Genomic DNA, 16,738 nt, shown 5'->3' with positions numbered 1-16,738 from the left:
TACAACTTCAGCAAGGCGTCCCAACTCCTGTATTCAATGTTCTGACCAATGAAACCAAGCATGTCGAATGATTTCTTCACCACCCTGTCCACCCATGACTCCGCTTTCAAGGAGCTATGATCCTGTACTCCTAAATCCCTGTGTTCTATAACTCTCCTCAACTCCTTACCTGTCCCGATTCGAACAAAAATGCATCACCTCACATTTATCTAAATTAAACTCCATCTGCCATTCATCGATCCACTGGCCCAATTGATCAAGATGCGGTTGCAATCCTCAGCACAGCTCCCAACCTCTCTCCTCAGCACAACTACCAACCCCTCTAAGAATGTTGTTCTCTTTCAACTTTTCCTATAGTTCTCACCCTTCTTTGAAATTTACCTTTTCCAGAAAATAAAAACATTTTATGTTCTCCTTATGGCCACGGCTCCCGGGTAAACTAAAATTGAATAACTTTGTCTTAAGACCTTTTCTAAGCTGTAAATGTCTATTCAACTCCCTTTGAAATGTAACAATCGAGCACAACAAACCTTCTTTATCTCCTGATGCAAATTGCTACCCATGTCTTATTTATCTGTAGATCATGGGGGGCATGATAGTGCGGTGGTTAGCACTGCTGCCTCACGGCGCAGAGGACCTGGGCTTGATCCCGGCATGGGTCACTGGCCAGATGGAGTTTGCACATTCCCCCAGTGTCTGCATGGGTCTCGCCTCCACAACCCAAAGATGTACAGGGTAGGTGGATTGGTCACACTAAATTACCCCTTAACTAAAAAACAATTATCTGTAGCACATGAAATTCAGTCCTATACACTTCAAGTAGCTATCTTTAACACCTAGTCCCTTTGATGTTCTAAACCTTGCTGCCCAACTGTCTTCAGTTTCATTAAATTATGACACATACACACACACACCCTCACAGACCTGCGACACAGAATAACACAATAAACCACAAATAATATTTAATGATTTTTAAAAAATTATTGAACCAGAGCATGTTGGTAATTCAGTTCCTATTTTAAAGGTTGTACATTCTGTCCTAAAGGTTCCAATTCTAAATTTATATACACTAATTGTCCATGAAAACATGCGCCATAAGTATACACCAAATGTTTGTATGTAGTGGGCAGCACGGTAGCACAAGTGGATAGCACTGTGGCTTCACAGCGCCAGGGTCCCAGGTTCAATTCCCCGCTGGATCACTGTCTGTGCGGAGTCTGCATTTCTCCCCCCCCCCCCCCGCCCGTGTCTGCGTGGGTTTCCTCTGGGTGCTCCGATTTCCTTCCAAAGACGTGAAGGTTAGGTGGATTGGCCATGATAAATTGCCCTTAGTGACCAAAAAGGTTAGGAGGGGTTATTGGGTTATAGGGATAGGGTGGAAGTGAGGGCTTAAGTGGGCGGCGCAGACTCGATGGGCCGAATGGCCTCCTTCTGCACTGTATGTTCTATGTTTTATGTTCTATGTCACAAGAGAATTATGTCCATCAAATCATGTCCACATGTTTTGGGCATGCCCAAAGCTTAGAGGGTTTTGGCAGGGTTTTGCCAAGGCAATGTCCACAGTACTTAAAACACGGGTGGTGCAGAGTCCAGAGGTGGCGATCTTTGGAGTGTCGGAAGAGCCGGGAGTCCAGGGGGCAAGAGAGGCTGAAGTTTTGGCCTTTGCCTCCCTGGTAGCCCGGAGACGGATTCTGTTAATGTGGAGGGACTCGAAGCCCCCGAAACTAGAGACCTTGGTTAGTGACATGGCAGGGTTTCTCAGTCTCGAGAAAATAAAGTTCGCCCCAAGAGAATCAATGTTAGGGTTTGTCCGGAGGTGACAGCCGTTCGTCGACTTTCTCGGAGAACATTTAAATGTCATCAGAGGCAGAAATCTAGCTGGGGGGGGGGGGGGGGGGGGGGGAGAGAGGGGTGGGAGAGAGGGGTGGAGGGGGGGTGTGTGCGGTGTTGGGCTATTGTTTCATTGGGGTGCGAAGAATGGGATAGGGAGGGAAATATTCTATGTACCATGTTTATGTTGCAATTATCGTTATTATATAAACTACAAGTACCCTAATAAAATGTGTTTTTTTAAAAAACAAGAGAATTATGGATGCGGAAGACCATTTGGCCCATCGTTCTTCATCTAGAGATCCTACCATCCCCATTTTCATTATGGTATCGGATTGTTTCTTCAGTAGCTTGGGGCCGGGGTAACACAGTAAGATTGGGATAGGCTGATTCTAAGGTGCTACTTTCACCACTCAATCCCGAAACACATTTGTGTTTCATTTTAAGATCTATTACATGGGCATTGGAATGGACGTGTTGCTTCACCTATTTATGACAATTTGAACAAGTACACCAAAGGCAACTGCGGAGAGACTGTGGTTACCAGTCACAGAAAGGGAGTGATTTCAAGACTTATAGGGTTGATAATATTGGATTTAAAATTATGCCACACTATCAGATTACACCATTTAATATCCCAGTGTCTCACTACTCAGTCAGGACAAAAACTATTGCTTGCCCAGGTGCTATCTGTTACACACAAGCGGATTCGAATAGGAGCTTGAACTGGGTGCAATAAGACCTGCCGCATTCTGTGTGAAAGTGAAATAGGCTTGCGAGAGTTAAATATTGCAGAGGGATTAGTGCCTTTAAAATAAGTGGTTAAAGCTTCTGTTAAAATAGAAGCTAAAGAATTTCAGTCAAACCAAACGAGCATTCAGCTACTACGGTCGGTGTGGTTTGAAAGTCAGGGAAAATTATTGTTTTTTGTTCATAGGTTCCATGTTTCTCTTTAAATGCATTGAACTCCTAAAGCTGATTTTATAAAACTCAAAATTATTCTTAGTTGCAAATCTGATCCCAGCTAATTGAATGGAACAGCGTTTATCCACAGGGCAGTGCAGCAAGCTATCGGCTCGAGGACAAGTTGATTCATCGACAGCAGAATTATTTGTGTTTCATTTTAAGATCTATTACATGGGCATTGGAATGGACGTGTTGCTTCACCTATTTATGACAATTTGAACAAGTACACCAAAGTGGAAAGTGCATCCTGTTGGAAAATTAACCCGATCTCACAAAACATTTGTTTCCATGAGACCTGCATAGTAAAAATATAACATAACCATCCTGATTGCTCAAAGGTTACACTTCGGTCTCAATGCCCAAGAGAATAGGAAGATTTCCAATTCAATTACTAATGCCTGCTGACCTAACTGATCTCATGTCAGCATTTCAGTCACGGTCCCTCCTGACTTGTAAAAGAGGAATTGTCTCGCATTCTTGTTCATCAACATTGCACATAGCACAGGCAACCAGATAACAATTAGGAGCAGGAACCTTGGCAAATTCTTTCCCCTTCTTTACTGAAGGACGTGAAGGCCTGCTCTGACAGAGAGCAGATAAGCCAGCACACCCCTGGGATCAAGCCTGGAGATTGGCCTGGTCTGGGTGGCTCAACAGTGTAATCACATGATCCATTTATGCATTTACCCTTCAGAAAATCCTTACCCTTCTCAAAAGTGTTACATTTTACAGGGCAGCACGGTGGTGCAGTGGTTAGCACTGCTGCCTCACGACGCGCAGGACCCGGGTTCAATCCCCGCTCTGGGTCACTGTCCATGTGGAGTTTGCACATTCTCCCAGTATCTGCGTGGGTCTCAACCCCACAATCCAAAGGTATGCAGGTAGGTGGATTGACCGCGCTAATTGTGCCTTAATTGGAAAAAAAAATAATTGGGTACTCTAAATTAAAAAAAAACTTTTATACAAACACAAGCAAGAATGCGGTTATATTTACACTTACTTGTACAAATTATGCTATTGTTAAAATATTAGAGGACGATTCAGCAGAATGTAAATAACACTTGATGGATTACCGATAATTACTGAACAACAATATGTCACATTGACATGTCAATACATGCGGATTCGAATAGCAAATCGAAAAGCTAATCCTGCTGTATATTTAGCAGAACAGATCGTCATGAAGGAACGAGTGGGGAGGATTTGTCCTAGACCTACATTACAACATTGATGATGGTTCAAAAATTACTCTATTAACAGTAAAGTGCATTCTTTTTACTTGTTTATGGGATGTGGGTGTCGCTGGCCCCGCCAGTCTTTCTTGCCCATCCCTGAGGGTATTTAAGAATCAACCACATTGCTGTGGATCTGGAGTCATAGGTAGGCCAGACCGGTAAAGGGTGACACATTAGGGCGAAGGATCTTGCTAATGTGGAAGGAGGTGAAGCCCCCTAGCGTGGAGGCCTGGATAAACGACATGGCTGGGTTCATATAGCTGGAGAGGATTAAGTTTGCCTTGAGAGGGTCTGCACAGGGGTTCTACAAGCGGTGGCAACCGTTCCTAGACTATCTCGCGGAGCGTTAGAGGAAGGTCGGTCAGCAGCAGCAGCAACCCTGGGGGGGGGGGGGGGGGGGGGGGGGGGGGGAAGAGGAGAATGGGGATTGCTTGGGGGGATGGATGAGCAAGAGATAACATGAAGGGTGGGGGAAACTGGCACATGCGGAAGCGAGCCAGTGTATAAAGCTATATAAATATACCATTTTGCCATGTATATATCTTGCTCAATGCGATTTCGTGTTACTTTGTTAGCGGGGGGGGGGTTATTGTTTGTAAGGGGAAAAAATTGTGTTGTTGAAGAACTTTAATAAATATATCTTTTTTAAAAAGGGTGACACATTAGTGACCCAGATGGGTTTCTATGACAATCAACAATGGCCATCATTCGACTTTTAATTCCAGATTATTATTGAATTCAAATTTTACCATCTGCTGTGATGGATTCGAACCCTGGTTCCCCAGAGCAAGATCATCCTGGGTCTCTGGATTACTAGTCAAGCGACAATGCCACTGACTCCCCAAAGTGTGATGTCCTGAGGCCAAACAAGGTGCTATGTAAATGCAACTCTCCCCTTTCCAACAAAGAGGGGAAAAGCACATTAGAAAAAGTTAAGCAACACCTGATAAATCCTCAGAAAATCTAATCTTTCACTGCTGTTGGTAGGGTACGTCAATGCATTTTTGTCAAAAATACTGTGTACAAATTACATAAAGTTTTAAACATTAAACGCACAAAAAAACTTGAGAGAAACACATAAACTTGTATTGTTTATTGTCTCCATCATGTGGCCAAAACTGGTCAAAGCTGAAGTGTTTAATGCACCAGATGCTGCAGGGCTGTATAACCCCTTGGGGCAGCCAATGGATCTTGTGTGCGTGGGTGCGTGTGGGGGTGTGGGTGTGGGGGCGGGGAAAAGAGGGGTAAACACAATAAGTTTGGGTAGGCTGTTAGCATCTCTCCTAGGTGTCCTATAGATTGATAATTTTCTATCTTGCTCAAAATCATTTGTGTGGCAGGGTGTTTGAAATAACACCAACTTAAATGTTTAATATATTGCAACTTACATGGCAACAAGTTAACTTCCCTTTTCTCTAAATATTAATTTGCTGTCAAAAAATCCAAATACAAAAAATGGCAATTCTTAGTTTATTCGCCTCCTCTCTTAGTCTTCCAAGATTCTCAGAAACAGTTCCATTTTACATCCCACCCTAATCCTCCACCCACCTGCAAGGTGACCAGACATTGCGAGCCCATAGATAGTACTCCACCCTCGTAGCCAAGCCGCACCCCAGTCTCGCATCTATTTTCCAGCAGATGTCACTGGATAGCCATTCAGAGCTGGAGCCCTCTTGGATCTTGATTTGGTGCTGAAACTTCAAAGTTGCCGCTCCTTACCTCAAAAGGTGTTAATTACAACAACTCTATCAGTCACTGGCTACGATTAACCAACTCGGCAATGATTGAGCAATGGAATTGGGCCTTTACTGGTCTGTATATTTCCATTTCACACCGTGCAGTCCACGTCACAAATGAGTCATCAGAGAATGATTCTAGTTTCCCAGCATTCAACTGATGCTGCCATACAAACCAGGACTCCTAGATTATTCCAGTTGTTACAAATTATACACACACATGACATACAATAGAAATATGTTCCAGTAAAACATATTTTCTGTCAAATTCTGATGAGTAATACTTCACAGGAGTCAAATTAGTTCTTATTTTGCTTCCACATACCAAACGCCTGACAATGGAAACACTTCTTATAATAATAATTTTTATTATTGTCACAAGTAGGCCTGCATTAACGCTGCATTGAAGTTACTTTGAAAATCCCCTAGTCGCCGCATTCCGTCACCTGTCCGGGTACAGAAGGAGAATTCAGAATGTCCAATTCACGTAACAAGCACATCTTTTGGGATTTGTGGGAGGAAACCGGAGCACCTGGAGGAAATCCATGCTGGCACAGGGAGAACGTGCAGACTCTGCAGGCAGTGACCCAAGTGGGAATCGAACCTGGGACCCTGGCGCTGTGAAGCAACTGTGCTAACCACTGTGCTACCGTGCAACCCATTCTCTATCCACCCTAGGTAGACCTCTCATGATTTTTGAATAGGACTATAAAATCTCCTTTCAACATTCTCTTCTCCAAGGAAAGGGTGACTTGCAGGTTGTGGCCCCATGCATCTGCTGCCCTTGACCTTCTCTTGGTAGAATCATCATAGACTTCACAGTGCGGAAGAAGGCCATTCGGCCCATCAAGTCTGCACCATCTCTTGGAAAGAGCACCCCACTTAAGCCCACGCCTCCACCTCATCCCCGTAACCCCACCTAATCTATTTTTGGACACTAAGGGCAATTTAGCATGGCCAACCAACCTAACCTACCCTGCACATCTTTGGACTGTGGGAGGAAACCGGAGCACCCGGAGGAAACCCACGCAGGCACGGGGAGAACGTGCAGACTCCGCACAGACAGTGACCCAAGGCGGGAATCGAACCTGGGACCCTGGCGCTGTGAAACAACTGTGCTAGCCACTGTGCTACCGTGCTACCATACAGTAGCACAGAGGATCGCAGGTTTTGTAGGTACTGCACAGGATGCCTGCAAGTTGCTCAGTTCCTGCCCCCGGTTTAGCATTGTACACTTTAGTTTATATTTCCATTCATTCTCTGACCAAAATGCGCCACTTGACGCATCCCTTCATTAAATTTCATCTGCCAAGTGTTTTCCCATTCCAGCAGAATGACTATAATCCATGGAGGCAGACGACACAGCTCTGCAAAGGAAGATGCTGCTGCTGTCATAGTGAAAGATGAGGTAGTTGAAACACTGGATGGGGCTGAAAATTGATTTAAAAGAAGGTATTGGCTAAGTTGACGGTAGTTAATCACCAGATCAGATTTTTCCAAGGATACGGAGGGAAGTAAGGGTGGAAATTGTGGAAGCATTAGCCATAATCTCCGAATCTATAAGGAGATGGTGCCAGGGGACTGGAGAACTGTAAATACCATATCCTTGTACACCCAGCACAAGCCAATCGGATTCACTTCAGCAATGGGAAAGTTTTAAATAATAATAATCCAGAACAAAATTAACAATCTCTTAAAGAAAAAATTGCTCACATCTCCTCTGAACCTCCTGCCCATTACTTTAAATCTATGCCCCCTGGTCATTGACCTCTCCAATAAGGGGAAAAAGTATCTTCCTATCCACCCTATGCCCCTCATAATTTTATACACCTAATCAGGGTCCCCCTCTGTCTCCTGTGCTCCAAGGAAAACAACTCCAACCTATCCAGTCTCTTGGTCAGAACTGCACACAGTACTCCATTTGGGGCCTAACCAGCATTTTATACAGCTTCAGCATAACCTCCCTGCTCTTATCTTAAATGCCTCAGGTTAATAAAGGCAAGAATGCCGTAGGTTTTCCTAACCACCTCTTTTATCTGTCCTGCTGTCTTCCGAGATCTGGGAATCTGCACACCAAGGTCATCCTCTGTACTTCCCAGGGTCTGACCATTCATTGTATATTCCCTTACCTTCCTACACCTCCTAAAATGCATTATCGCTCACTTTTCATGGTTAAATTCCATTTACCACTCTTTTGCCAATCTAACCAGCCCGTCTAAATCGCCCTGTAATCGAACGTCTTGCTCATTATTTATCACACCACCAATTTTTGTGTTATCTGCAAACTTACTTAGACTGGTTTAGCACAGGGCTAAAGAGCTGGCTTTTAAAACAGACCAAGGCAGGCCAGCAGCACGGTTCAATTCCCGTACCAGCCTCCCCGAACAGGTGCCGGAATGTTTAAACGAGGGGCTTTTCACGGGAACTTCATTTGAAGCCTAATTGTGACAATAAGCGATTTTCATTTCATCATATCTCCTACATTCACATCCCGATCATTAATGTATACCAGAAACAACATGGGACCAGCACCGATCCTTGCGGAACACCACTGGACACAGGCTTCCAATCACAAAAACAATTTTCAACCATCACCGCCTGCCTTGTACCTTTAAGCCAGTTTTGGATCCAATTTGCCAAATTGCCCTGGATCTCATGGGCTCTTACTTTCTTCATCAGCCTCCCATGTGGGACCTTGTCAAATGCCTTACTGAACTCCATGTAGACTAATCCTCAAAAAATTCAATCAAATTTGTAAGACATGGATCTCCTTTTGATAAAATCATGCTGACTGTCCTGGATTAATCCTTGCCCGTCCAAGTGGAGTTTAATTTTGTCCCTCGATTTTTTTTCCAGTTGTTTCACTGCCACTGAAGTTTGACTCACTGACCTGTTTTTCCTGGTTCGTCCCTCCTTCCATTCTTGAATAATGGCACCACATTAGCTGTCCTCCAGTCCACTGCCCCCTTTCCTGTGGCCAGAGAAGATTGGAAATTTGTCAGAACCGCTGCTATCTCCTCCCTTGCCTCTCACAGCAACCTGGGATAAATCTCATCTGGCCCCAAGGATTTATCCATTTAGGCCCGTTACAACTGTTAACACTTCCTCCCTCTCAATGTTAAGTTGTTCAAATCAATGCGTCTCCCTGATTTCTACACCTACAGCATCCTTCTCCATAGTGAACACAGATACAAAGTACTCATTTAAAATGTCACCCATATCTTCCGGTTCCTCACACAAATTGTCACGTTAATCCCTATTCTTACCCTAGTCAACCTCCTGCCCTTAATAAACTTACAAACACCTTTGGATTTTCCTTTATTTTGCCCGCCAGTGCTTTTGCAGACCCTCTCTTGGCTCTTATTTTCTTTCTTAAGTAATCCCCTGCATTTTCAATATGTCACACAAGCGTTTATTGGACAAGGACTCAAGGAATTGGGGGTAATATATTAGCATGAATATAGGATTGGTTAATGGGTAGGAGGCAAAGAATCGTCACAAACGGGGCATTTTCAGGTTGGCAGGCTGTGATTAGTGGAGTGTTGCAAGGATCTGTCTTGTTATGCTCTAGGCGGAGCATAAGCAGCTTCCTTGTGGTGCACTTGACAAAGGAAGGTTCAGACGTGGAGATAACTTCAACACGTTTATTAAACTATTTACACTTCTCCTACTCGGGTTCGCCACTGCTGTTAATCCTTCTATAGCTACTCAGACTGACTAACCAGTCTGCTACAATCCACGTGGTGGGTGTAATATTGGAATCAGCCCTGTGTCTCTACTCACTGAATGTCTCCACTGGAAAGAGGAAGATCATGTGTGTTGTGTCCTTTATATATGGGTTGGTGTAATGCCCTCCTGTGGTCGTGTCACCTCTGTGTGTATCGTGAATGCCCATTGGTCGTGTCCTATCTAACTGTTCTATTGGTTGAGTGTCTGTGTGTCATGTCTCTGGTGCTCCCTCTAGTGTCTAGCTAGTCTATATGTATTTACATTAACCCCTTGTGTCTTTACAGTGATGCATATCACCACAGGATCCATGCTGACACCTCAACTATTTAGAATCTAGATTAGTGACTTAGGTACATTACTCACTGTCGCTTCATCAAAGTTAGCTTATGATACAAGGCTAGGTAGAAAGCTAAGTGTGGGGAGGACAAAGAGCCTACAAAAGAGATATAGACACGATAAGACAAGAAGGAAGATGGAGTATAATGTGGGGAAGTGTGCGGTCATTCACTTTGGTCTGAAGAATAGAAAAAGCAGAATTAAAAAAAAAAAGGTATGAAAATTGTCAATGTTGATGTTCACAGATACTTGGGGGTACTAGTCTCAGAATGTTAGCATGCAGGTACAGCTAGCAATTAGCAAGGGAAATTGCATGTTGCCCTTTATTGCAAAGGGATCAAAATACAGAAACAAAGATATTTTGCTACAGTTGTTCAGGACTTTGGTGAGGCCACATCTGGAATAGTAAGTGCAACTTTGGTCTGCATATTTAAGGAAGGATATACTTGCACTGGAGCCAGTACAGTGAAGGTTCACTAAATTGGTTTCTGGGATGAGTGGGTAATGCTATGATGAGAGGTTGAGGGTTTAGAAGAATGAAAGGTGATCTCATTGAAACATACAAGATTTTGAAGGGCAGGGTATGCACCAGGAGATGGCTTCCACTGGCCAGGGAATGTGGAACATGGAGGAACATAGTCTTAGGCACGGGATAAATTATTTAAGATAGGAGGAGAATTTTATTTTATTCAAAGTGTTCTGAATCCTTGGAATTTCTTACCCCATAAAGTTGTAGGTACTCTCTCATTGAATACATGGAAAGACAGATTTTTGGTCCCTCAGAAAATCAAGGAATAAGGGGAGTGGGCAGTTAAGTGGAGTTGAAGTTCAAGATCAACCATGACAGTATTGAATGGTGGAGTAAGCTCAAACGACCCTATGATTTACTCCTGCTCCTTTTTTGTATTCTTGCCTATTGTGCATCGCACACTCCCTTTGCTTCATTGACAGCTGCACCTTCATCCAACTAAGCGCGTGAAGCTGGAAGTTTCTCTTTCAATTTCTGTAACCCCTTCCTTCTCCTTTAAGGCTCTCTTTAATATCCACCACTTTGAGCCTTCAATCACTCTTAATATTTCCTTCTTTGGATCAATGTGAATGCTTGGCTAATTATCTTCAGAGAAAGATGCTATGAACAATGAAATTTACAAGATGGTTATGTTTTGAAACATCCCCCTGAAGGTGAAACAAAACCTTCTGGAAAGGGGGATGTTGAGGTCTGACTAAACATGGCGACTCGGAGACAGGCCCATGTGATCTCAATGCCATAGATGATCAACCTCAAACAGAAACCTTTTGAAATATCAAGTTACAGTTTTTACACCTGGGTCAGCTGGGTTTTGAAACAGAGACAAAGCAGCTACTGCTGTGCCGGAACAGGGAGAGTGTTTCATGTCAACAAACCAGCAAGATGCCTGGGAGAGATCAATTTCAGATTTAAAGGAAGGGTGGTACGATCTCAGTTGATGTTATAATTGGGCGGGAAGGTCCCAGAATGGAACCATGGCTCAAAAGAGTAACTTTTTAATATATTAACATGGAGGAAAACACGGGATTGCTAATTAGTTTTAACAAGAACTAAACATTTATCAAACACAAAAAAATTGGATAGGAATGCTCTTTTAACTCCCCTACCCGCCCCCCCCCCCCCCCCCCCCCCCCCCCCCAGCTCAACAATTACACCCAGGTTTTAGGATTAACATGGATTACAAAGTACGTCTTAACCTACAATGGGGGTATAGGTTTTAAGGTGCAAGGGGGAGAATTTAGAGGAGATGTGCAAGGCAAGTTCTTTTTTAAAAAAAAAGGGGGTGGCGAGTGCCTGGAACACATTGACGGGAAGCAGATCCAATAGCCACGTTTAAGAGGCACCTTAACAAATACATGAATAGGATGGGAATAGAAGGATATGGACCCCGGAAGTGCTGAAGGTTTTAGTTGAGACAGGCATCATGATCGGCGCAGGCTTGGGAGGGTCAAAGGGCCTGTTCCTGTGCTGTAGTTTGCCGCTGTTCTTTGTCACATTAAAACAAAGTCCCCTTTAAGCAAATAAGATGTCTGTGGGCAATTACATCTCCAATTTGAACCCCAAATGGAGGTTTGTGAATGCCTTCTCAGAATCCCCCAGATGATGGTCACGGAATTTCCAAACCCCACTCCCCAAAACACTTTTTCAAATCTTCTCTCATAATTATGCTTTCCCTCGGCAGTTTGCATACAGAAATCCAATTCACAAATGTCACATTTAAACAAAGCTTTCGCTTCACTTTTGATTTTTGTATTCAGAAGTCCCGTCCAGGATTCTATATCAATCCCTTTCGGATTTCTTTTGAAACTGCTCACAATTGCTTCCACTCTCAATTCCCAGACTGTACTAAAATGACATCAAACGTTTCATCTACCCTTGTCGGTTGTCACACTTTAAATCTAATTACTATGATTGCCCTTTAACTCGGAACACTTTGTTTACTTTTTTATTTTATAAATTTAGAGCACCCAATTATTTTTTCCCCCCAATTAATTGGCAATTTGGCATGGCCAATCCACTTACCCAGCACATCTTTGGGTTTGCAGCATGTTAGTACAGTGGTTAGCACTGTTGCTTCACAGCACCATGGTCCCAGGTTCGATTCCCGGCTTGGGTCACTGTCTGTGCGGAGTCTGCATGTTCTCACCGTGTTTGCGTGGGTTTCCTCTGGGTGCCGGATCCGGTTCCCTCCCACAAGTCCCAAAAGACGTGCTGTTAGGTGAATTGGACATTCTGAATTCTCCCTCAGTGTACCCAAAGAGGCGCTGGAATGTGGCAACTAGGGGATTTTCACAGTAACTTCATTGAAGTGTTAATGTAAGCCTACTTGTGATAATAATAAAGATTATTATTATTGTGGGGATGAAACCCATGTAGATAAGGGGAGAATATGCAAACTTTACACAGACAGTGACCCAGGGCCGGGATCAAACCCGGGTCCTCAGCACCCTAGGCAGCAGTGCTAACCACCTCGCCGTCCTTACTTTGTTTATTCTTTCTTGAATTCTTCTGAACAATGACTTGGTCTCTGTTCTCAACTCCAGTCGTCTGAAACATTTTTCTGTGCCAATTCTCTGCTTATCAGAGTGTAACCTGTACTTTAGGAAGCCTGCCTCTTTGCAGCTCCTGTCCTGTCCAGTCTTCTGGCAGAGTTGAGAAATGTTCACTCCCTGAGATCCTGTCGCCAATTGCTCTCAAATTATCTGAACTAAAACTTAAAAGCTCTTCACTGTAAAAGAACCTCCAGTTGCTAAGAAATGGCTACATGCCTTTTGTTTATTATTCCACACCGTAGTCCTCTCTAAGCACAATAGAAACCCAGTTGGAACTGAACCCCCACACATACAAACACCTTTACCAGCATGAATCCAACTACAGGTTTTATTTACCCTTCCAGGCACAGAAATATTAAATTAAACCCTATTATAACTATACCTTATTTCTAATATTTACCAATACAAATCTAATTCCCTTAAAACTACCTTTATTTTCCTAACAAGGGGATAGAACAGACAGGACTTTAAGGAATAAGGTGTTATTGAGGTGGAGGTCTGATCTGGAAGAATCAGGTGAGTGGAACAACATTTAGAAGGATACGGGAAGTTTTGACTTATTACAATAGGTTTCACCCGAAGTCTATACATTGTGTATTGGTCATATGTCCCATGTTTTGCATGTATGGAACGATCTTCCTGGACTGTATGCAAAACAATACTTTTTTATTGTATCTCGGTACATGTGACAATAAATCTAAATCTAGAAGTGAGCTTCCTGGAGAGCCAAGACTAACTTTGGACTTGCTCCTGTAATGCTACATGTCCACTAGAAGCATGGTGTGCAGCCATAAGAGCTGTAAAATGTATGTATCTCAATTACATTATTTTATGAGTATAGGTCAATAGAGTACGAGGTTTTGTTACTTGTATATTATTATTATTATTATTATTGTTAAAAAGTTAAAAAATTTCTGTTTTGTTATTGTTATCGTTTCGCTTGTTTTGTAAGCGGGAAAAATGTTGCTCAGGGAAAAAACATTTCAATAAAATTTATTTAAAAAAAAAAAATTACATTATTTTAATGAGGGAGTATCTTTTTTAGTGTATTCGTTGCCCATCTGAGATACAGTGATTGTAGTTTGATGGTTACAATTAAAGTCTTTAAAACATGGAATCTCTACCTTTGGTTATTTTCATTGGTCATGTGGGACATTCATCTCATATGAAAAATTAGTGGTCTCGACAGGGATCGTAACAAGCACCTTAGTATGTTTAATTAGTTATTCAAATGCAAATTGTTATTCCTAACCTAGGGATGGTAAAACCATTTGTGGCACATCCACGGTCACACACTCGAGAGCTGCTTGAAAGCTTTCCTAAACTGTGCTCCTTCACTGTCACCGATTAACCTCAATAACCCCACCTCCGGTATTCGATGTCATCCAACACTTGATACAAAGCCTATGAATTGTAGAACTCTTCCATCCTTCCCCTCAACTCAAACTTCACTTTCTAAAGTCTTAAAAACTCCCAGATCCCCCCCGCCACACCAGGGCACAGGGTGGAGAGACTGACCTCCACCCTAAAAGGACCCGCCTTCGGGCGATCAACGAGGTGAAGGCGACATCTGCCTCCGCAGCCGCTTCCAGCCCCGGCCGATCCGATACCCCTAATATGGCTTCCAGGGGAACTGTTTCAAGCTTCATATGTATCACCTTCAACATTACTCTGAAGATCTCCCTCCAATACCCCTCCAGCTTTGGACAGGACCAATACATATGAACCTGATTTGCAGACCAACCCCCCCTCACAATGTTCACAAATATTGTCTACCCCCTCAAAGAGTCGGCTCATCCTCGTCTTTGTGAGGAGCGCTCTATGCACCACCTTCAGCTGTATCAGTCCCAACCTCGCGCACAAAGTTGAAGCATTCAGCCTCCGGAGCACCTCACACCACAACCCGTCCTCCACACCCTCCCCCAACTCTTCTTCCAACTTTGTCTCAATCCCCTCCAGCGTTGCCTTCTCTTATCCCAGAATCACCCCATAAATCACCGATACCATCCTCTCCACTCCCCCCATCATCAGCACCTCTTCCAACAGTGTGGGGGCCGGCGCCACCAGAAAGCTCTGAAATGAAATGAAAATGAAATGAAAATCGCTTATTGTCACGAGTAGGCTTCAATGAAGTTACTGTGAAAAACCCCTAGTCGCCACATTCCGGCGCCTGTTCAGGGAGGCTGGTACGGGCTCTGTATCTCCTTGCTGGTGAAATCTTCGTGTTGCATATACCTAAACATCTCCCTCTGCCCTAACGCATATTTCGCCCCCAGCTCCTCCAGTCCTGCAATCCGGCCCCCCAGATACAAATCCTTTAGTTCCCTTACTCCCTTCTCTTCCCATCTCCGAAAACTCACATCCCATTTCCCTGGCTCAAATCTATGATTCGCCCGAATCGGCATTTCCCTTGACCCTGCCCCCAGCCTAAAGTGCTGGCGCAATTGCCTCCAAATTTTCAACATCGCTACTACCACCGGACTCGCTATTTCACCGGGGCCATCGGGAGCAGCGCTGTGGCCAACGCGCTCAGCCCCGATCCGTTGCACAGAATCTCCTCCATCCTGACCCACTGGGAGTCCCCCTCCTTCTAACCCAGCCCCTTACCTTTTCAGCATTCGCCGGCCAGTAATAATATAATAGATTCGGGTGACCCATCACCCCTGACTGCCGTCACCTTCCTAATCCTGGCCACCTTCCCCCCTCCCCGCCCATATAAGCAAGGTAATCGTCTTTTCATCCTCCTTGAAAAATGCCGTTGGCAGGAAGATCGGCAGCCACTGAAAAATAAAATTTTAAATTGTCTGTACCCGACTGCGCAGCGACAGAAGGAGACCATCCTACCTTGTCAGATCCGCTTTCACCCTCCCCACCAAACTAGGAACATTATACCTACGGAGCCCCCCCAATCCCGTGATACCTGCAGTTATCTAAAGTGAGTCACCGCCCTACGGAATGGTAGCCCCCCCACTTCAGTTAGAATTAATGTGCTCCGAGTCTTTTGGTATTGTGCATCTGTGATGAACAGCTTTCAATGTAATGAACTGCAGACACACATACCATGTCATTCTCATTAGCAGCTTAGAAGTATTTGCACTGAAATCTAATTTAGAGCACTAATTGCTTACAGCTAAAGGCTTGTTGCACTTTGGCTGTCCAACATACATTATTTTAATTAGTCAAATATGAGGGATGCTTCCAAGAAAGTGATGCTGTTTTTATCGTCAGGGTAGGACATTTTGTTTTACAACATTAAAATTAATGAACCCCTGACAGTCCTCACTGTAAATCAGAAGGCATTGGGGGCAATTTAACTTCACATAACTAAAATTGGTCGATGTTATAAACACCTCCCACTTGACTGTGAAAAGAAAAAAATCAGGTGCACATCTTTCATGATCACAGTGTCAACATTTATTCCACTCCAATATAATGCGTAAAAGCTTTGTTTAATGCAAAAATACATTTATTTTGTAAGTGTAGGGGTTTTGGAGTATAAAGCCCTTTTACTTAAAGTATCCAAGTTCCAAATTTCTAATAATGGAGTCCTCAGCCTGACCGAACAAGGTATGAAGAGCTAGTATTGATGAATTATTTAGCAAGATTTTACATGTACTTAACAAGAAAGTGAAGCCAACATGGATGGCTCTTATCCTTCAAGGCCCCAAAATTCCTTGAGTGTTGCCAGCACAGGCAATATACCTTTCTTCTGTCTCGGAAATGACAATATATTAGACTGTGTCTCAGAAGAATCATATCACAGAAGCCGTGGTAAAACTGTGCCAGTGAGGATTTTGATTTTCCAACTTTTATCCTTTCTTCTCA

This window comes from Scyliorhinus torazame, chromosome 7, assembly GCF_047496885.1.
Source record: "Scyliorhinus torazame isolate Kashiwa2021f chromosome 7, sScyTor2.1, whole genome shotgun sequence".
NCBI lineage: Eukaryota > Metazoa > Chordata > Chondrichthyes > Carcharhiniformes > Scyliorhinidae > Scyliorhinus > Scyliorhinus torazame.
The sequence above is the reverse complement of the archived record's forward strand: the minus strand, read 5'-3'. Positions refer to the sequence as shown.